The sequence below is a fragment of the Pseudonaja textilis genome, chromosome 3, assembly GCF_049901715.1.
Source record: "Pseudonaja textilis isolate UNSWEBS1 chromosome 3, rPseTex1.2, whole genome shotgun sequence".
Classification (NCBI taxonomy): domain Eukaryota; kingdom Metazoa; phylum Chordata; class Lepidosauria; order Squamata; family Elapidae; genus Pseudonaja; species Pseudonaja textilis.
Window position 1 is genome coordinate 73,214,356 of NC_141992.1, and position 23,726 is coordinate 73,238,081.

Here is a 23,726-nt window from a genome sequence, read left to right on the forward strand (position 1 = left end):
CTGGATACAAAGACAATTAAGAGTTTCCCAAATAATCCCTTCTTTCAGCATGGAGCTACTTTTATCACATGTGTCTTATTGTGAGTATCGAACAAGGATTATGTAGACCCAAGTAAAACATTCTTCCTGACCCATTCCTCTCCATGTTTTTGACTGAGCAGTATCTTTTAGCCTAAATTTCTTTATAGAATTGCAGTAAGGGTAAGGAGCCATCAATGCATTTTTAGGATTTTTGGCAAAGTGTGGAAAATAAAATACGTTCAAGGATTTGTTTGGTTGTATTTGTAAAGGAGAAAGAAAGAGTTGGTATCAATTTTTTCCAACTAATAAATTTTATTGAATAATATAAGCTTTTTTGAGCTGTAACACAGACTAACACAGCTCTTCTACAATCTACTAAGGGAGAAAATATATGTGTCTACTGGTATTACAGTAAAGATATGCAGTGGACATTTACAAAGAGACCTTCTACATGCTCTGTCAGAGAGCCTTTAAGTGGTACAGAATAATGAAGAATTGTAAAACATCTAACAGGCCTCTTTCAGAATCAGTTTCACTGCTATTCTTTTTAATCACAACATGTAGTTGATCATATGAAAACCCAGGAGGAATTCTAGCATTTAATAACTTCTTACCTTAGCTGTTTTCAGAATCATATATATATGATATATATATACATATATATACATATACATACATATATACATATACATATACATATACATATACATATATATATATATATATATATATATATATATTCTCCTTCAGAATAAATGTTAGTATTGGTACTGCTGGGCCATACTACATCCATGTTGTTGCATTACACAAATGTCATGTGGCATTGCTGGAAGATGAGTTTTCCAGTGACACTTTCATGAATGTGGCAATATTAAACTGGGTCTAGGATGCAAGTCTCTAATAGGGGGGTTAAATTTTTCAGCAAACATTATTAACTCAATTAATCAGAAAAGAAAGAAATTAAATTACTAATTACTAATTATCCAAAAATAGTTAAACTCAAACAGGCAACACAAAATGAACAATTGGGTAATTTGCCCTAGAAATTAAGATTTTTTAAGCCAACAACATTTTAAATCAAAGTGATGGTATGAAAATAAGTGTAATGTTACTAATTGCACCAATTCATCATCTCAAGTCAAGTATGTAAATCCATAGCGACCTTTTGCATTTTGACTAATGAACACAAAGAGAACAAAAGGCTCTTCAACATACTAACCTCCCTAATAAAGAGATAAAGGCTAGACCAGAAGCGTATACTTACCCCTGTCTCTTCACAGCCTTTAAACAATGGTACCAGAGAAGCATTAACAAAAAAATCCTTATCAGAACTGACAAAAACTTGTCAATTCAAAAGAATATCCTGTTAGTATGTCCCCCCACATCTCTTCATCTTGCTTTTTTTGTGATGAATTAAATTAAAATTTTAATTTGCAGTACACTTTATGTGCCAAGATTCTGCCTGATTATTATTTCTTATTATAAATGCACATTCACTCTTTACCACCGTTCATTAGCCTTTTCTCTCAAACACTCAGGAAGAAGGTTAACCACTTCAATAATCTAGTAATCAGCTTTTCCTTACACTGATTTTAATTTGGGGCCTGTGTGTATATTAGTGCATGTGAGTATGCATGTGAGTGAACTGTACATAAAATAGTCATCTTCTTTGTGTAATTTGTAAACTGCATATTGCATTATGAGGTTAGAGTGATTTTATATCATTAATCAAGGAGGTGATGTCATAGAGAATTAAGCAATAACTATAGACAGTTAACCCTAGTAGGTTCAGATGCCATGTTTTCAAACTTAGGAGGTTGTTATAATCAACAGTGTGTCACATTAAAACTTTCCAAGTTAACAGCAAGAAAAACACGTTGAAATAAATTGGCTTGGATCCTAAAGTTTGCTCCAGGAACAGAAGGAGAATTCTGTTCACAAAGCAAAATCTTAGGACTCAAGCCATTAGTGAAAAAACAAGGTTTCTATCCAAGCAATGGACTCATTCCAGATTGACTTTACAGTAGGACTTAGAAAATCTAAGTCACAGCTAACAAAGTTGGCATTTAACTCAGTACCTTTTAAGATGGATATGTTAAAATGAATAATGAGTATGTTAATATGAATGGTTAATGTTTTACATCATTGAGAATTTTCTTCTACCTCAGAGGTATAAAACCTGAGACCTCAAGGCTTCAAAAAAATAATAACTTGAGTGCACCCCATAAACATCTTCAGAAATTATTAGTATGTTCTAATGTTTATGTTTCAGAGGAGGAAAATTATTAAATACATAACTGTGATGACATTCATTCAATTCAAGATTAATTAAATTTCCAGGTAGAAGAATTGAAATCAAATTTAATGTTGTCCTGCCTCACCCACTATTTTTGTAACACTTCCCCCAGCAAAGACCAAATGTTGCCTCTACCAAATTAATTGGAAGAGATGTAGAAAAAGCATAGGGTAGGCAAATAGCCAAAAAGTATGTAAAATATTCACAGTAAATTGAAGGGCAATTCCAGAGATGGTATTCAGCAGATTCTGACCAGTTCTGGAGAACCATAGTGGAAATTTTTAGTAGTTCGGAGAACCTGCAAATACCACCTCTGACTGGAGATTTTACAGTATCCTTCCCCTGCCATGCCCACCAAGCCATGGGCATTAATAAAAATATTTGAATCCCACCACTGGACAATTCAATAATTTCTGAAAAAATCTACAAAGGCCAAATCCAAAATCCTTTTCTTCAACTTTTCATTTAACCAATCAAATGTTCTACTAAGCAAAAATCTCATTAGTTAACATTAATAGGGATAAAATATCAATGTGAACATTTCTACTCAGTTGCAAATACACTTTTCTAATGTAGGCATTTTCTTCGTTGTTTAAATGTTGCATCATGCTTTTCTGTATTGCACTTGTCTTGATATATATGTTTTTATATTTAGGAAGTGGTGATCTTAAGAAAGCCATCATTGTCTAATCTCAAAGAGGCAAGCAAGTTTAATCCTAGTTAGTGCTTACCCCCAGAAAAATAAGGGAAGAGAGGGAGGGAGGGAGGGAGGGAGGGAGGAAGGAAGGAAAGAAAGAAGGAAGGATTTTATAATGGCAAATCACTTTCATGGTGCTGCCAGGAACATTCAATGAAATCACCAGAAATCACATTTAACTTGAAGAAAGACTAAGCAGCTATCTTGGATAGCTTGTGAAAGAAATTTGTGTCAAAGCTGTGCTTCTTCCCTTCAAAGTTGCATTATGAACCAAGCTCTTCTGCTCCACTTTTGACACTGAAGTGAATTGGACTTTGTTGCTTGAGTCCATCTCATTTCTGATACTCCCTATTCCAAAAGCTAAAATAGGTTTTGTGCAAGTGTAACCCAAGTGCATAAGCTTTGTCCAGCTATTACTGCTCAAAGCATTAAAGTGAATGAAGTATGTTCTCTAGAAAGATCACACTGCCACTTCCCCTTGGGAGGAAGAAAATTGCATCACCTCCATGACACAAAGCATCCCATAACACAAGTATAATGTTAATGAAAGCTTTAAAAATAGAGTTAAAATTAATACAAACTAAAATAGAATAAGAGGAGGAAAAGGTAAAGGAAGAAATGAAAGAGAATGATAAAAGGCAAAAAATCCTTCTGATCTTTTTTTCCACAATTATAAATGCAAGTATAGATTTACCTCTTTCTCTAAAATTAAAGCCTGACTCTATTCTTTCTATAATTTATCCTATCTAATCATAAGTTCTTTTGTTTATGTTTTGCATAAAAAGTCCCTAAGGGATTTACAGAGGCAATACATATAGACACTGTTTTTTCTCTAATCAAACAAGTCTATTTGGCCATCTCAACAACTTCTATTATCTTCATCATTCCTCCACTGTGAGTATTTCCAAATCTTTTTATCCTTGTACATACAATAATCTGACCCAAAACACTTTTGTATGAGATGCTCAGCAACCTACTTACTAGGTTATGTTAGAGGGGTACATCTTGAGATTCTAACCTGATGTTATGTTTTTCTGAGCTATATAGCCCAAGTTATTACTAGACTAAACTTGTGACCTATTGGTCAATTGTTTCAGAGTTTTTTCCTTACCTAAATAGAGAAACAGAATGACCATGAATGGGCAAAAAAAGTACTGGAAGTAGAAAGGAGTGGAAAGCTGGCAGAAAGCATTGGAAATCTTTCCTTCCCTCCTTCTTTCCTTCCTTCCTCCCTTCCTCCTTCAAGTTCCTGAAGAAACATGAGAAATAAATATGTGTGTGTGTTTGTGTGCCAGAAAAAACGTAAAGTAATAAAAAAAAATATCCAGACTTTTCTTGACGAAGTTTAAAATTATTTCTTCTTTAAGAGAAGAAGAAATGACAAATCAGATCCTTGCTTTTGGGTGGGAGAGAGAGAAAGGAATTGTGAGGTAGAATCGGGATTCTTTAGGAAGCTCTTTGAGCAGGAGCCAGAGCCTTCCCTGATTGGCTGATTCCATTTGAGAGCTAAATATAAAAGGAGCTGTCAAATGGAATCAGCTGTTCTCTGTCAGCAGGCTGCCTTGTTAGCTTGTGGCAAGCTGCGGCTGTTTTACTTTGTAACAATAAAGCCTGTTAGCCTTTACTTTTGCCTCTGCCTCTTATTCCCACGCTCCAGTTACAAAAACCATCATGTGACTGCAACAGCCATAACTTTCCCAAATTTCATTCCTTCATGTGTGGTGGGTCCCAGATACTGGATGCATTCTGTCTGTTATCCCATTTGAGGTAATTTATTTCAAAAATGGTTGTCCTATGATGCACTGTTTTGGCCAGTTAATGGAAGTAACACCAAAAGTTTTAGTCACATGTAGATTGTGATTTTCAATGAGATAAGAAGGAAACATTATTACACAGTTGAGTAGAGAGTGATTGTACTAGCTATATTTAACTTTAAATACAATTTAAATCTAAGTGACAGCAAATCCAACTTGTTTTCCTACCATTATTATTCTTAGCACAGAAAAAGTTTATGAATTCCTACTGCAAAGCCACTTTAGTGTTGCTGGCATAGAAACCAGGAGGTTGTGAGTGCTAGCCCCACCTTAGGCATGAAAGAGGCTGGGTGACCTTGTGTCACTGTCTCACAGAGTTGTGAGGAAAAAGAAGAAGAGTATAGGAGTATTATGTATGTTCACCATCTTGAGTTATTTATAAAGTAATAAAGGGAGATAAAAAAAATCTTATCAATAAGATGTTCATCCAATATTATTTTGATTTATTTAAACTATTGGAGAGATGGGAATACCTCACAATTTGGGAAGGGGTGTTTGCCAGAGCACTAAATGAGCCAATTTCAACCTCCTATCCACATATATTTATTGGCAGGGGGATGGTTTTAATTGCAGACATTGGCAGGAACTGAAATCTCTTTAGAAATATCCATCAATCGAATTATAGGAGAAAGGCAGGCACCACTCCTTAATTTAATCAATTGCAGAGATGCGTGGATAATGGTAATTATGATTCTTGAGCATGCCAGTGCTATCAGCTTCTTCCCAGCTGGTCTGTCTTCCCTGGAACAAAACAGAAACTTTTAAGCCAGAATGTTTGGATAACATCCAAATGAAAACACGAAACATAATAACATGAGAACGCTGATTCAGTACATCTGAACTTTAGATTTTTCTACAGCATAGTTTCCATGCTGTTACCATGAAAGACTTGGGATACTGCTATGGAAATAATTACCATGATTTAAAGTAAGTCATTTAGATCTCTCTGTGCTTCCTGTGTGATGTAGCAGCCAACATACCACACAGAGGAAATTTCCCCCAACATCCCCTGTTGGGAGAAATCAAACATTTCAAATTTAACATGAATATAACGTGCTTTTTAAAATTCATAAAATGTATTTGTTTAGTATAGGTAATTTCATACTGCTTCCTTCAAATGAATCTCAACAACTTACAAAAGCTATATAAAGAGCAACATGCATATATGATCTAGAATCATACTTTACTGACTCCTTAAATCCTTGATACTTGCCTAATCAACCAGATTTTAAGAATCTTTCCAAAATGTATCAGTGAGGATGCTGATCTTATTTCCCAAAGTAATTGATTTTCCAGGAGGGGAACTCCTGCAGGGACCTACTCTTCTCTTGCAATGCCTCATGAGGAGTAGTAACTTTTAATATTACACTTTGGGCAGATAAGATTCTACTAGAGGAAGTAATTTCAACTGATACCTGGGTCCCAAGCCATGTGGGACTTATAAATTATAACCAGCCACTTATACCGCATGGAGAACCAGTTGCTCCTATAGCAGGAGTCTTCAATTACCAGGCCATGGCCCATTTGAAACCAGACAGCGTAAACAGTGGACAAGTGTGCATACATACTCAACTCCACTTGAACAAGCAACAGGTGCTTGGACTTGCGTGCAAAGATCTGCTTGCACAAATGGAGCTGTGTGTGCATGGACACCTGCCACTCACATGGAACCATCCCTTCTCCCCCATGCTGCCAAACTGAAAAATGTTGGAGACTGCTGTCCTATAGAATTGTGACATTATAGACACATTCCCATTATTGAACAGTGTCTAAGTGAACTTCACGGAAAACTCCATCTCATCTGGAATGATATGTCCCATACTGGTAAATATTGTGGTGAACAACCTTTTGAGATAGTATATCAACGCTAAAAATGAATCTCTACAAAATCAGTTTAACTATAGCTCCATAATACTGCAGTATTCTTTTTCAGCTTCCCATTCCTTATCATTGCATGGCATTGCAATACACTATTGCTAACAGCAAATTGCGATGGTTATTGCATCTCTATGTTCATCTCTTCTGTGGAAAGTAACTGTGATAGCATTCAAAGAAGACGTAAAAATATTATTATTAATAATAATAATATTAACAATCAATAGTTCATACCAGCGGCCGGCTGTGGCTTTAAGAGGATATTGCTGATGCTACCTGAGCTAAATGGGAACAGCAAGCTCATGGCAACATGTGAGATCAATCACAATGAATTTGTGTAAGCTTATTTATTGATAGGAATAGCATCTTTTTCACCCTTCCATTCATCCAGGTCAGCAGTGAGATACAGAGCTGCCCAGAGAAAGGATAAAATAGAAAAGTGCCGATGTCCCTTTCCTTTAAGGTCATGGAGCTCCTGCCGAGTGTGCCAGATTCCTTCTGCGAATCCTGACTCAAAGACATTGTTCTACCCAGCAGGGGTCTGTAAACTCAGCACTAACCTGAAGGAACAGGCTAGGCACATTATAGCAATAACCAGTGCAGTTAAAGCAACAACTTTTCCAAGAAGTCTCGGGAAGTGTGTTTTCTTCTGAAACTGTTGAAGGGATGGAGCTGGCATTGGAGGTGGTTTAAAAGCAGATTTTGTTATAAACCTACAAAAGGGCAGTTACAACTTCTCTGCACAGAGATTCATTCTTTTGAAACTCTGGATTAAGGATTCCTGGTTTTTTCCCATTGCCCAAATTAATGGCATGGCATGCCATGGCATGGCATAGCATAGCATAGCATAGCATAGCATAGCATAGCATAGCATAGCATAGCATAGCATAGCATAGCATAGAATGGAATGCTCAAGCAGGAGTTCCTATAGCATTTCAGACAAGTCCAATCTCTTCTTAAAGACCTCCAATGATGAAGCACCCACAACTTCTGAAGGCAAGCTGTTCCACTACTTAATTGTCCTCATTGTTAGGAAGTTTCTCCTTATTTCTCCAGGTAACAATAGCAATAGCACTTAGACTTATATACTACTTCATAGTGCTTTACAGCCCTCTCTAAGCATTTTACAGAGTCGGCATATTTCCCCCAACAATTTGGGTCCTCATTTTACTGACCTTGGAAGGATTAAAGGCTGAGTCAATCTTGAGCTGGTCAGGATCAAACTCCTGGCTGTGGGAATGCAGATTTAGCCTGCAAGACTGCATTCTAACCACTGTCGCAACATAATCAAATTTGAACCAACATGATAGTGTTAGTTTTTATGTCTGAGTAGTAAAGTCATTTTATTGTAGTCAGCCTTTGGCATATTTGCTGAAGAATTTGCCCTCTGCTGAACTAATGCAACCACAGGAGTATCCTGTGATGGGCATTTGGCAGTTGGTTTACTCTGAAAGGATGATTGGTCAGTGCAAATTGAAATCAGAACATTGTGTAGAATTTCCATGATCTAAATCAATCAAACACATCATCTGTTTGGTTATGAGCTGCCTCATTTCCTCCATTACAGTCCTATTTTATTAATATTACAAGTTTTCCAGATTGGAAAAATAACCTTGTTTTTTGTTGGATTCTATTTTGGTTGTGGGTGAGAGAAATTATAGCAATCTCTTAATGGGAACAAGCTTCAAACAAATGCAAGCTGCGTCATTCATATATATATGCATCATTCACATATGCATCATATATATGTACATGTATGCATCATTCATACATACATACATACATACATACATACATACATGTATGAATGATATGTGTATTGGATTTTTGAATTTAAAAAGAAATCTAAGGAGGAAAAAGAGTGTATGCTATTGCTTTGCATAGAAAAACATCATGATTCAGGCCTTTGGTGGACTATTTTATATCAACATTTGACCTGATAATTTTATGTTAGTCCTCAACTTAGTACTGCAGTTGGGAGCTGAATTTCCATTGCTAAGCAAGGCAAGTGAGTCGATTTTACAACCTTTTTTTGCCACAATTAAGTGAATCATTGCATGTGCCCAGTGAATCATACAGCTGTTAAGCGAGTTGGACTAACCCCATTGACTTTGCTTGTCAGAAGCTGGCTGGGATGGTTGCAAATGACCAATAACATGAGCCCACCCACCCCAGACGCTGCAACTGTTATAAAATCATGCCAGTTGCCAAACCCCCTAATTTTGATCATGTGACCATGGGGATACTGAAACAGTCATGAATGCGAGGACCAGTTGTAAGTCACTTTTTTCAGTGCTGCTGTAATTCGAATTGTCACTAAATAAAGGGCTGTTAAGTCAAGGTTTGCCTGTACTAAGAAATACCACAGCAGTGTTTTCTTTTCTTTTTTAAAAAAAATCTTTTTATTTATAAAGGGAAGGGGACAGATGCATGAAATGTGGGATGAAGCAGGATTAGCAATCAGGAACTGCTTGGCCTCTCTGGACGAAAAAAAAATCAACCTACATCTATCCACACTGAGCAATTACCACAAGGAGTTTTGGTTTGTTATTCAGCCCAGTGGACACATTTTCAATTTTCCTCATGATTAGTAGCCCATCAATTATTTTACTGAAAACCACGTGTATCCCATTGAGCCAATCACACTTGGAACATGTGATGAAGAACTGGTAGCTGTTGGTGCTGGGACCACTGTTGACCATGGAGAGCAAGCCGGGCACTGAGTATTTCAGTTTGAAGTTCTCATCGGCAAAGTTTCCTCAATAGATGCTGGCCACACCAGTTCCATCTCCATTTACAAAATCATCTCCTTGGATCATGAAATCGTTCATAATCCTGTGAAAAGTGCTGCCTTTGTAACCAATGGGAACACCATCTTTCTTTGAATTCACCAATTCAAATTTGCCTGAAGTTCTCGGTTCTCTTGGGCACCAGGTCAGCGAAGAGCTCCAACTTCATGTGGCCCAACTCCTGCCTGCCGTTGGTGACATCGAAGAAGACCACGGAGTTTTTAGGGTTAGAAGCCAGCACCACCATGGCGACTGCCTCTCACCACAGCAGTGTTTTTGTGGTATTATTTTTACACTAGTTCTCAAGCTATAGAGTCCCATCCCATTTGCCTCCTATATTAACATTAGACTTAATCGGGATTTTATTTCAACTCACGAGAAGTCTATTCCATATATCCACCTGGACAATCACTTTCAGCTTGTTCTCCCTGACGTCCTGTTGAACACAAAGGTCTGAAGAACAGCCATCTTCATTTCCAGATCATAGCAGAAAACATTTTCTTTCCCTGAATTTATTTCTGACCTGCAATGCAGGCTGATTGTGCTATCTTCAAAATGACCAAGAGCATATCTGTCATTTCAGAACCTCTCATCCAACTTTCAGAGTAAATCACATGATTTCTGTATCCAACTGTTAGTTTGGCTGATTCTTGCACTGGAAACAAAGTGACACAGTGACTTCACTTAAGCCAGGCCAAAATACACACACACACACACACACACACACACACAGAGAGAGAGAGAGAGAGAGAGAGAGCGCCTTGGGAAGTGCATAGTTGTTGCTTACTACCATTTCTCCTAGAAGCTGGTTACAAGAAATGGTCAGGAATAAGGGATGTAGAAATCCACTACAAATAAGGAGTCCCAATGGAAAGATAACTCATCTGGCAATGTTCTGTCACTCAATGTAGAGCACGTATTTCTCTACTGAGAAAAAAAAAACCAGGTGGAGTGACAGTCCCAAATGAGATGTATTTGTGGTCTAACTTAGACCCCTAAATTCCATAATGTTGTTAGTGAAAGTGAACGCATTGGCAGCAAAGGATGGCTGTAGGTTAAATTTTAGACCAACAGGGCATACAACAAGAAAATCCAGCTACATATGCCTCTCAAGTTCATATGCGGTGCTCAAACTTTCCTGGAGCTTGTAGTTTTTAATGGAACAGAATTGAAAAATATTGTGTAGATTGGGGTTAATATAATTTACATTAGAAAAATGTTTTGCCTGCTTCTGTTCATTTCTTTGCATTTCCCCTTTCATCTTTTGCATGGGTATATTGTAGCATGCAGTCCCTAGTATGCTATTGATAAGCTAAGTTACTGATCCAACCTACAAAACACCAAAACACAGAAAGAGAGACAAACCTCCACCTCTTTCCTTCCAATGAATGATTGTCCATATTTCCAGATATCAGGTCTAGTAGCTTTAGCTGAGTAGGGCCTGGGCACAAAACTTGGGTCTTCAGGCAACAGTTTAGAATAAAGAAGAATCAGGGAAACCTCACCTTGTGTTTTTGTGTCTGAATTACATTACTTCTGATGATCGTGAACTATACTCCAAAATGCAAAGCATGTAGCACCTATGGGGTTCTCTTTAAAGAACTGTATTCATGAAGCTCCTTCAAAGATAATAAAACAAGTTGAAATTCTCTGCTTCTGTGTTCTTCCTTCATTCTCTTCCACTGAGCCAGCTGCAAAGGTGAGAAACCTGTCACCTCCCCTGCAGGCAACCTGCAAAGTGGATGATCAGAAAGAGGCAGAAATAGCCAACATGCTTTCAAATGGATTAGCAGTTCAACTCTGGTAGGTTTCAGAGGGAGTCCTTTCCCCCTTCCTCCTGTCTCTTTCCTCTTTCCTTCAGCAATACACAGACTTTCATGCATTGCAGGATTAGCTTTAAATGCATAAAGTTAAACCTCCAAGGATTTAAAAAAAAACCATTGTCTTGCTTCTCTTTCATCCCTTCATCTCTGACTATTAATTTAAATGAGAGTCTGGAGAGATTGAACTGGAAGGGAGAAACTTTCAGCTGACAATCTTTGGTTAAATTCCCCCAAGAGAAGGTTATCTAGATGCTGTCTGATTGCAAGCAAGTGTGAGCAGTTCATGGCTGCCGACAAATCTGGAGAGCATCAGGAGGGCAGAGATGTTCTATGCAAAGAGCAGAGGGGAAGACTGTACAGCAGAGCAGTGAAAAATGATGGCAAAGGAGACTGCCATATAGAAAGCAGGCTTCAAAACTATCTGCCCCCATCCTGTAGTCTGACAAGACAGATGCAAAACAAGGGAATAAAGTCAGGATATAAAGCACGCTCACAGAATCTGACAAGATAAACAAGAATTGGAATGGAGAGGGCCACAGGAGAGAGAAGAGCAGAACTGCCAGTGCTGCCCCCTGTAAATCTGTGAGATGAAATGGTACTTTGAGGACAGGAGATGGATGGGAAAACTCAGAGGCAAGCAACATAGATTGAAAAGGAACAGCAAAATGAAAATCCACTTTACTGCTTTCCTGTGTGATACAGCCTGGACTGACATTCTGACCATTTGTTGTCTTTGGGGTGCATGAAAGCTGTCCTTGCTTCCTTCTAGTCATTGTGCTAAACTAATACCTAAATAGAGCACCATATATAAAGTCTTGACATCACATTTCCAGAAGGATATTATCAAGTTAAAGATAGTTTGGAGGAAAGCAACAAAAATGATACCGGAGCTTGAAGATGTATCTCATGGATGCTCAATCTGAGGAAAAGGAGACTTAGGAGAATAGCCATATTCAGATAGATATATAAAAGGAAGCTACAGGAAAGATGGGCAAGGATTATTCTTCATGATTATAGAAACTAAGGACAAAAATAATGGATATGTTAGATTTCATTTAAATATAAGGAAAAAAAGTTTCCAAAGGCAAATTCTGTAAAGCAATGGAAAAGCTATGAAGGTTGTGGGTTCTCCATTTCTGTTTTTATGAAAAAGTTGAACGGCAACCTCTCATGAATGTTTTTACTGAAATTCAGTACTGAAATTATCAGATGATCCTTATTTACTGTCCCTGAACTAAAAGTTCCAACCCTCTAATCCTAGGCTTCTTTGGTGTTTATCTCTTGGCTGTATCAGAATACATGGCAAATGGGTAAAATATATGTTAAAGAAAATACTGGATTAGTTTCACTTTGACATTATTTTGCACCGAGACAAATTCTTTGTGTGTCCAATCACACTTAACCAATAAAGAATTCAATTCTATTCTATTTTGACTTTTTGTGCCTACTTGAACTTGATAAAACTCTGGCAGTTGTGAAGTTTAAAGAAGCCCTGTTGTTCTAAAAACTGAAAGATTGTAAGAACATAACATCAACTCTATACCCATTCTAGTACAATATTTTGTTTTTTACAGTGGCCCAATGGATAATTCTAGGATGCTCACAAGAAGAAGTTGAAGCTATAGTCCTCTCACATTGTTATTTCTGCATGTCTGATATTTGGAGGCTTGCTAGCTTGCTTTCAAATGGGAAGTAATTGACTTATAGTCTTTAGAGTTGTCAGTGTATTTATCCAAATCTCTTTTCAAAATTATCATGGAGGGGGCTATTGCTATACTTTGTGATAATGAATTCTCCAGATGAATTACTATATGAGCTGTGGGGGGAGGGGTCCTTTTGTTTGTTTTAAATTTCCCTCTAATGAACTTGACTGTATGGCACGTCCTAGTATCTGAAGAGAAAAAGAAAAGCTTCTTGATACAATTGTTGATTTATATACCTTAATAACATCTTCCCGTGGATTTTTTTTTCTAAGCAATTTTTAGCTCATCCCTGGACATTAGTTTGCAAAATTAATACATTGTCATAATATTTTCTTCAGATTTTTCTTTCTTCTAAAATTTTCACAGTTTTGTGAAAAAAGTACCCTCTTTCCTTTTCCAGATGATTGATGGTACTCTATTTTCTTCCTTACTAATCACTAAAATTCTTTTAGGTGTTAACAGTTAGGTCTCATCAGATTTTCATGATATTGAAAAGACTCCTTTTTAATGAAAACTCAGGAAATTCAACATGTTTTTTTAAGTTACAAGTTCTTGAATAATTAGTTGTAGAAATGTGACTAATTAGAATTATCACAATGATGTTATTGTGTGTTTTCTACTTACCATATGGATTTGAAAATACATGTTTGTGTACATAGAGGTAAAATGATAGGCTGCATTTTCTAGTATAACAGAATGCATATCCGCTTAATATATTTAAATATTTGGCATAGAGAACTGTCTCCTGATTAAATGTGACTTGGTGAAAGGAGGACTATTGGAAACAGGAAAAACCTCTAAGTGAGGGCTGTCAAACTCCCAGGCTGTGTGCTGGATGTGTCACACACTGGCTATGTGCATGCCTGGTTTAGCAAGGGCGTGGGGGGAGTCCTGATATGTTACATGATGACTCCATGATGATGTGAGTTTGACACCCCACTCTAAGTGATTCACTTTTAAACCTCCTCCCCAATTATCTAATTAGATTAGATAAAATAATTTCAATCTATTTGATACATGAAATAATCAATGAAAGTAATATTTTTAAATAACATGGTCAGACAACATGTTTTAGTATCAAATTAGGAATATACACCACATCTTTAACAAATTAGTACTTCTTCACTGAATGTGAAGGGTGCCTTTCAAATGCAGATAGAACAGCAGCCATAGCAAAGCCAGATTTCCTGTGATCCAGTTCTATAAGGCAGCTATCACCAGAAGGCAAAGTCTATTAAGAACATAGAGGTTACATATATCTTTAATAGGCCGCTAACGTAAGCATGTTGAGTGAAAGAGAAAAAAGAAAGGAAGAAAGAAAGAAAATGACTCCTACTTTTCTTTTTTATGGGGATAATTGGCAGAAGAAGTTTTACAAAGTTCTGAAAACTGCAGCTGTCTTGTAGAAATCAAGACAAGCTTGGAGGCTAAAGGACCTTGAGAAATGTCAGAAAGGGATTCAGCATTTATTCCAAACCATGAGCTCTAAATAAAGGAAGAATATAGCTAGTCAGGTCAGCAAAGAAGCATTTTGAAATTTATTAGAGCTGCTCCTTATACATGCTAACAGGACAGTCTTTCTGATGTAACCAACAAAAGAATTCAGCAGCTTTGTTCTTTTCTCTTTAACTATTTGATCTTTGCCTTTCTCCACTTCCAAAACACAACAGTGTTCCCAGCCTTGCTCTGCTGTTAGAAAGTTTTCCCAAAGTTTTCAAGTCTGCTAAATTTGATATCTACCGTATAACTGAACCACCTTGAACATTGCCTTTAAAATATTTCTAAATAAATACTCTCTTTGTCAGATCTTTAAAAAATACAGGATATGCTGTGAAGGTCTATGTGTGTAGTTGGGATTGTATATGAGATACACAACCATCAACATTTCTAAAACCTTTAGATAAGCTGAAATCCAGCTTTAATAAGCTAAAATTCACCTTTTGGGAGAAGAATATGTGCAAATATGAAAATGCCTCACAATGAATAAATTCATATCATTATATTTGCATAATTAAATGCTGGATGTGGTATGATATTTGGCTCTCCAAAACAGAGGATACAAGAACATATTTCTCCTTGGAAAGACCAGATAATAAAATGGCTGATTAGCAGCACAGAACACTGTGACAGAGATGTCTGCTACAGCTGAGGGCATAAACATAGCAATGAAAGTAATTATCTGCATATCAGAACAAAGCTCTGTTCTAGCTGCATAGAACATTCTTTCATTTGCTATTAACATCAAAAATTGATGCATTGATATAGTTGAACAAATGACTAAAAAGACGTCCTTGCTAAGCATTGGTGTCACTTCAATATCGTAGCATCAATTTGCTTGCAGGTTGCTGCTTGTTGTTAGAAATGTGGTCTTTATCTTTCTTTGTCAACTGTCTCATTTGCTCAGACTGTCCTATAATCCTGCTGACTGTTATGTCCTATGCAGTTTTAGGAGCCTGCAATGCTACAAGCAGATCTAGCCAGCATGGAGATCGCATGGGGAAACACACCCAAATACAGCTGAATGGCTAATCTGAAAGACGCAGCAAGAAAATAAAAATGGGGCTGCAAACAATTTGTGCCCAGTTCTAAAATGAAAGGTGTCAGACAGTTTTGCTTGGTTTTCATTTTTCTGAAAAGCAAAATGACTCACTTTACATTTTATGAACCATGTATAAATGAGAACAGAGTTCTTTATCAATTTTTTACTCCTATATTTTTTGGGGGGTGCAAGGCTTGGCTCAAACATGCATACATACAGTGTGTGTGTGTGTGTGTGTGTGTGCATATGTGTGTATGGTATTCAGCTTTGTTCGGGTATTTTCCCATGTCATTGTAGTTGTGCTTTTAAAGTTGTAGCAACATTTCGGCAGAATCTCATCTGCCATCATCAGGCTCATCACACACACACACACACACACACACACACACACACACACACATGAAATTTGGAACCAAATGTTCTATATTTGATATTTGTGAGAAAATCAATACAAAGGCACATTTTTGTATCACAAAATAATGTGCAAATTTACCAGAATGGATGTATGAGTGAGTACAGGTAAGATGTAAATGACTGCAATACAGACTAATCCATACTGATTTTGATTTATCAAGCAGGACCGGTTGTTTCTGTTGTCTTTTTCATATGCTACTCTATAAATTTAATGTTTAATATAGTCTTCTAAATAATCAATTTACAATCGTTTGGATGAAAGTTGGCATTTAAATCTACACATAAATACAGATGCAAAACATACACACACATAAAATCATGTTTTAACCTGAGCATGCATTTTAAAAGGTGTTTTTATATGCCTATTTTTGTTGAGGGATGGTTTGGATTCTTTGGGGAGTGCAAAAATTGGTTGGTCATATTTCTTTGACCTGAATTTTGGTCCAGGAGGGGATAGCGCAGGTGAGTTTTCAGCCAGAATATACAAATATTAAACACGAGAAACATCTGAAGTAATTTCATCCTATCATTATTTGTACTTACCCACAGTGTTCTTTATGCGAGAAGCAAAGTTTAAAACATCGTCTAGAGTTTCTCTGAATCTATGGCTGTGCAACTTCAAACATTTTTTTAAGTACTATCTCAGGCTTAATAAAACAACCCTGGAGACACATTGAAAATGTATTCATATTAAAAAGCCAGCATGCAGACGACTGGACTTACACTTGATTGCAAATGCACCTCTGTGCATTGTCTCCCTGAAAAATTGGCAGTAACTTTCAGAAACAAGGGTAATGGCCCTCTCTTATCTGCAGGCTTAACAAAGATCGCTTTTCAAAGCTGTGTGACCAAATTAATGTGCAGTCTTCCCCCTCCCCCAAGGTCTTTCCCCTGGTTTTATTAGTGGTGATAATATTGTAAGAGGGGTGTGAAACAGCTAATTCACACATGTGCCGTGTTCTGCATGCTGCCTGGACCTGCTGGAACATGATTTTCAGAAGAATGATGAGAGTAATAAACATTTTCTGGCAGAGGCTTGCAAAACTGCACCCATTTTAGTCACTCAATAATGGGCCATAAAACTCTTTGAGAACTGCAGGAGCAAAACAATGTATAAAGGAATGCATAAATTAAAGTGAGGAATGCAGGCTCAATGGCATGTTACAACTTCCAAGTACCAAATGGAAGTGGAGGTAGAATCATATTTGCGTGTTCAAAAATGCAACAAAACCAAAGAAACACATTTGCTCTTCCAAACATTGGTCTACATAGCTATGGAAAATAGTCAAAACTATCGTCCCAATCAGATAAATTAATCTTCCCAACAACAATAAAAGCTACTAATGACCAAGAGGAATGAGTTAACCAGCAAGTTCTGCTCTCCTAGTTTTCTTTCTTTCTTTTTTCTTTCTTTCTTTTTTCTTTTTGGTTTTCAGCTTATTTGCCTGACAAAAAATAGCAAGTGATGAGAATAAAAGTGGATAGACATCTGGACTAGTATCACCCAGGAAAGCAACCCAATGAAACCATCTGGAAGAAAGCTAGAATGTTGATACAGGAAACAAATTTATGAATTTAGGACATAACTGTGATTCAAAAGCCAGTTTGCCTATTTGGCTCTTCTCAAGGTTTTGGGAGGAATTCTCTTCAGAATCAAGCAGCACAATCTTACACAGGTTTAATCCAATAAGTCTCAATGGTTTAAATCAGCCCAAGGTAACTATGTACAAGTTAAATCTTTCAGAAATATTTCCATGGATTATATCAAAAGAGAAAATGTAGGTGCCTTGTTAAACAGTGTAATAAAATTATTTAGTTTCTACACGAAAGAGTAAAATTAGGAGCTCTCTAAAAGCTCACAGGCATAGAAAAAATGGGAGAAAAAATTTGCTTTTAAATTTATAGTACATACCTAAAGTAAGGCTGTTCAGATACTTGTGAAATACACACACACCACACACACACACATCTCAAAACATTAAATATGTCATTAGTTCATGCCCAGTCCAGAAATCATCTTAGAATAATACATGGACAAAATGACAGTGAAATGGACTAAGGAATAGCCCTGTTCACATCACACAATCATTTAATTAGTTTCCTGATTTGGATGTTCAAACCTATCCTTTTCAGGTTTGTTTGGTTTCTTAGATGTCTAACGTTACATTGATTGTGGTTTATTTCTGTTTTAATTTGAGAATTGTTTTCAAAATAAATCTACATAAATATGAACACATTGCCAATCTACCTTATTATGCATATAGTTATATGACATTTGGCCTAACAGGCATCTTTTGGAAATAATTGTCACTAACATAATATCTATATTGACATTTTTTTTTTCAATATAATGCACATTTGGGGGTATGTATTTTCTTAAGAGAAACAATTTGTGTAAATGATTTTAGATGGGATACCTTCCCAGAGAGATTTAGGCAAGTTATTAGAAAAGTTAAGGTCAGTTCTTCCAAATATGACTTGAGCTAGGTTTCCATTTCTGGTTCAAAGACAAAGTGCTAGCTACCAAAATGCCATTCTTGGCAATCAGAAAATAGAGGAAGAAATTTAATTTTAATCTAGTCAGGAAAAGGTGAACTGTGGGTTGAGACTTTAAGAGTCGATGATGGGGTGATAATATTGTTATACTGTGTACAATACAAAACAATTAAGAACAAATACAAAACAACAAGGAATGCATTAATTCTAAAGTGCTTTAAAAGCAAGAACAAATAGCCCAAGGTGATTATTTTATTTAATCTAATCTCAGTCTGTGAACCCAACTAAATTGAAATGATGGGGAGCCTTGCTGCAGAGGAGACAGCTAATGTTTCAGCTTGTCAAAGCAACAGGTGTTGAGTTCCATAAGAATTGAACAGTTGAAAAATGTTTAGATATTTTCAAGATAATTTTAATTTTGATAAAATTATTTAAGGATCAGAAGGGTAATCCAACACTAGGGCATCAAATCTATTTTGGGCTTGGAAGAAAGTATTCTGCATCTTTCAGATTTATATGGAAAAATTAGATATAATTGTAGAAAGATTTATTGCAATAAAAGGTTATTCAAATTGCATTTCAGTAACTGTTTTTTTTTCCAAATAATCATATATTAATAGTATACAGTTCTAAACATGTTGACTTAGTGCTCTCTCTCTCACTCTCTCTCTCTCTCTCTCTCTCTCTTTCAAATGAAAAGTCTTTCTTCCATCTAGGGATATAAAAAAATGTTAAATTCTTCTGGAATCAGATATGTTGTGCAATCCATGTTGAAATGAAAGCAAACTCTAGCTAATATTTCTGTTAGATCTGGGAGGATGGTTCAAGAACGGAGGCAAGACTCAGATAATAACAACAGCTCTTTATTAGTGACTTCAGATCTGAGCAAACTATCCCGGCCGCAGCAGCCCCTTATATAGGGCTGGCTGCGGCTAGGCAGCCAATGAAAGCGATTTGAGTTTGCCGCACTTGGCAGGGCCAATCGCGGCAGCCCGTTTACTAGCCAATCGCATCAGTCTGCGGTGACCAATCATGATCTGCTATTCGCGGGCCTATCAGAGTTGCAGGCTTTCGAGCCTACTAGTCCGGAACACCCCTCCCCTCTCAGTTCCATTTAAGGGGTGGAGTTATATAGTCTCGCAGGTAGGCAGGTCTTCGCACCTGTCTACCTGACTTACGCAATTCCAATTGTCCATGTTCAAATTCGGGTTCAGATGGAACCCTGGATCTAGCAGGAACGGTGAACCGGTGCCATGGTTGGGGCTCTCCTCTGATGCCCCCAGGGTGATAGAGTCCTCAGCTTCGTTGCTACTGCTATAGCTCCCTGGGCTCGCTGAACCTGCTTGGCTGCTGCTTCTTGGTGAAGTGTTCGTCTGCCCAGGTTTAACTACAGCTGGTGAGTATTGCAAGCTATGGTGTGGTGATCTTGGTGTTAGTTCAGAATAAACAGGTGTTGGTTCTATTTCCGGGCTCACGGCTTCCCCTCCCCCCCTGGTGTCAAGGCTGGGGTCAGGGATGGAAGTTGTGGTCAGTCGGGAGCGTAGCTGGTCAATATGGCATTTCCACGCTCTGCCATCAGTGGTGAGTAGACGGTAGGAGAGGGGACCCATGACTTGAGTTACTTGAGCAGGAATCCAGAGGGGATCCCCAGAAAATTTTTTTGCAAATACAAGGTCTCCTACCTTAAAGGCGCAATGCTTGCTGCTGGAACCCAGGGGCTTTTCCAGGGTGTAGGCAGGGTGCAAGCGGTCTAGAGGCGATCTGAGTTTCCTGGCCATCAGGAGTTCAGCTGGGCTCTTGTTGGTCGTGATGTTAAGTGTGATGTGTTGAAGAAGCAGGATTCTAGTGACTTTATCATGGATATTACCTTGTTCCATTTTCTGTAGGGTTTTCTTTGTGAACTGAACTATTCGTTCAGCCCTACCATTCGCCACTGGATGAGCCGGCGATGTGAGTGCGTGTCGGATGCCCCATTCAGCTAGGTATTGTTCAAAGGCTAAGGCAGTAAATTGGGGCCCATTGTCAGAAACCAGGATATCAGGTAGGCCGTGTGTGGCAAAGAGTCTGTTCAATTTCTTGATGACTGCCTCAGTAGTGGTTGTTTTCATTTTATTGACCTCAAGCCAGTTAGAATACGCATCTACAGTTATTAGGAAAGTGTGGCCTCTAGTAGGTCCCGCAAAGTCAATATGAATGCATGACCAGGGACCCCTGGGTGTTTCCCATTCTGTTGGTGGGGCTTTAGGTGGTGCTGAGTGGTTTTCCTGGCATTTGTTACAAGAGGCGACCCAGGTTTCGACTTGTTTGTCTATACCAGGCCACCAGGCGTAACTTCTTGCCAGCGCTTTCATACGCACGATGCCCGGGTGTCCATCGTGTAGCATTTGCAGGACTTTTTTTGTAGTTTAGTTGGTATGACAACTCGGTCTCCCCATAAAATGCACCCTCTTTGTGAGAAAAGCTCTGTCTGTCTGTTTTTGAATGGCTTAAAGGTTTCCTTGGGGTTGTAGTCTGGCCATCCCCTCTCCACCCAGCCAAGAACTCGTGCCAAACAAGAGTCTTTTTTGGTTTCAAAGGCGATGTCCTGGGTCATTAGTGGAGGTGAGGGAATTGTCTCGATTTGTAATATTGGGAGCGTGGGAGCTGGATCTTCCTGTGGCTCGGGTAGTGGTGAGTGGCTCAAGGCATCAGCGTGAGGAATAGATTTCACCGGGCGATATTTTAGTTGATAGTCGTAGGCAGCTAGGAATTCCGACCATCGAGTCATTCTGGGGGAGAGAATGTGTGGGGTAGGTTTGTCGCCCGCCAGAATGCCAAGTAATGGCTTATGATCCATGATAATAGAAAATGATCTCCCATATACATATTCATGAAACCTTTTAATCGCAGAGACAATAGCAAGGGCTTCCTTATCTAAGTGGCTATAGTTTCTTTCTGTTTTTGACAGAGTTCTTGAAAAATATGCAATTGGTGCCTCTGAGCCGTTTGGTAGAACGTGGCTCAGGATGGCCCCCTCTCCAAATGGTGAGGCATCACAAGTAACAGTCAAGGGGAGTGTCTCGTTATATTGAATTAGCACTGCATCAGAGGTAAGGTGGTCTTTTACTTGCTGGAAGGCATGTTCCTCCCGACCTCCCCAAATCCAGGAGGCTCTTTTATCGAGTAGTCTATGAAGGGGCTCTGCAACAGTTGCCTTCTGGGGTAGGAAAATGTTATAAAAGTTAATAAGTCCCAGGAAGGCTGGGAGGTCAGTTTTGTTTTTAGGTCTTGGGGCATTTTTGATAGCTGCCAATTTCTTTTCTATAGGGTGGATTCCTTGTTTGTCAAGAAGGTAGCCAAGAAACTCCACCCTTTCTGTGCATAGCTGGCACTTTTCCTTCTTAACCTTGAGGCCAGAATCTTTGAACCTTTGTAGGACTGTTCAGAGGCATTTCTCTAATTGACTTTTTGTTGGGGCTGCTATTAGTACGTCATCAAAATAGGGCACGACCCCTTTTAAACCTTGTAATAGTCTCTCCATCAGGCTTTGAAAGATGCCTGGGGCTATGCTTACTCCAAACTGGAGCCTGTTGCATTTGAATGCACCATGATGTGTGACTATAGTTTGGACTTCTGCAGTCTCGGAATCAACTGGCAGCTGTTGATACGCTTGGGCCAGATCTAATTTTGTGAATATTCTGCCACCCCCAAGTGAATGCAGGAGATGCTGAATGACTGGTACCGGATAGGCGCTCTGCTGTAGCGCGTGATTGAGGGTGGCCTTGTAGTCACCACAGATTCTCAAGGACCCGTCAGGCTTTATGGGGGTGACAATTGGTGTCTCCCATCAGGCGTGGTCAATAGGCTCTAACACGCCTTGTGCAATTAATTTGTCCAGTTGCTCGTCAATTTTGGGTTTGAGAGCAAAGGGAACTCGGCGTGGCTTTAGGCGAATGGGCGCAATGTCAGGGCGAAGATTAAATGAAATAGGGGACCCCTTGTACTTGCCCAAGTTTTCGCTGAACACTTCTCAGAAATCGTGGACGAGGGCTGCCTCCCAGTCATCGTCTTCAGTATGATGGATGCCAGCCATTCCGATTCCTAATGGCGTGAACCACTGAAGGCCCAATAGACTTGGCCGGTCTCTGTCTACGATGGTGAGTGGTAGAATTGCATTATGTCCCTTGAAAGAGACCTGGAAATGGCGGGTACCTGCGACTGGAATCCGGTTGCCTTGATAATCTTTCAGTATGAGTCTCTGACTGCTGAGGTCTTGGCGTCGGATGTTGAGAATCAGTTGCTTGAGCATTTTCCAGGATACCATGGATAGTGAGGACCCAGAGTCGACTTCCATGATGCATGGTTTATTTTCAATGGTGACCTTTACACGGATTTTTTTAGTGTCAAGCGATGAAGCGTGGCCGATGGTGATGGTTTGATGAGCCTCTTCTCATCTGGGTGTGTCGTTAAACCTTCGGGGTCTGCTGTACTGGTTCCACTGGTTGCTAGGGCAGTCCCTCTGTGTGGTGGAGTTGCCATCATTCCTTTTTGGGCTGCTCCTTCTCCGTCTGGGGCTGGAATTTCTTTTGTTTCTGCATACTTTCGCAATATGCCCTTGTTTTTCGCAAAAACGACACATGGCGTCTAAGAATCTGCATTTGGATTGAGGATGGTTTCCCCCACATCCGGCGCATTGGTAGTTGGGTTTACGACCCCGCTGGTCTCGTTGCTCACGTTCTGACCAGAGTCTTTGGACTTCTTCCTCCTCGCTGTCTGAGGATGACTCGACATCTTCATGATGGGTGGTTGATGTGTACTTGTCTGAAGGTTTCCCAGCATCATCAGTGGGTTGGCGGTTGGTTCCGCTGGTTCGGCACATTCGTGCTGCTGATTTACGAGTGGCTTCAGCTGCGGTGGCATCTGCTATGGAGTCTGCAAGTGAGATGTCTCCCTTGGCCATGATCTTGCTCTGGACAGTTGGATCTCTAAGGCCAAGGACAATTCAGTCTCTCATGGCTTCTTCGAGATTAGCGAAGCCACATAAACCGCCCAGGTTCCTCAGGTCTGCCACAAAATCCCCAATGCTCTCACCTTCACGCTGGTCCCTCTCATAGAACTTGTGTCTGTGAATGAGAGTTGGTACTGCTGGGGCGTAATGGTTGCGCAGGATGGGAGCAAGGGTGTCCCAACCATCGTATCTAGGAAACATTAGATCCCTTTCCTAAGAAATTATGGTTTTTGCCTTCAGAGACATCTTTTTTGTTTCCCTGGAAATTCCAA

At 38.8% G+C, this 23,726-nt stretch overlaps 1 long non-coding RNA gene and 1 pseudogene across 1 annotated transcript in view; one reads left to right on the plus strand and one right to left on the minus strand.

Annotated features, from left to right (window-relative positions):
- LOC148126161 (uncharacterized) overlaps window positions 1–23,726 on the plus strand; it is a 262,320-nt gene that overhangs the window by 231,321 nt on the left and 7,273 nt on the right. The gene's annotated exons all lie outside the window — the stretch shown is intronic.
- LOC113435995 (peptidyl-prolyl cis-trans isomerase H pseudogene) lies at window positions 9,211–9,739 on the minus strand (annotated as a pseudogene).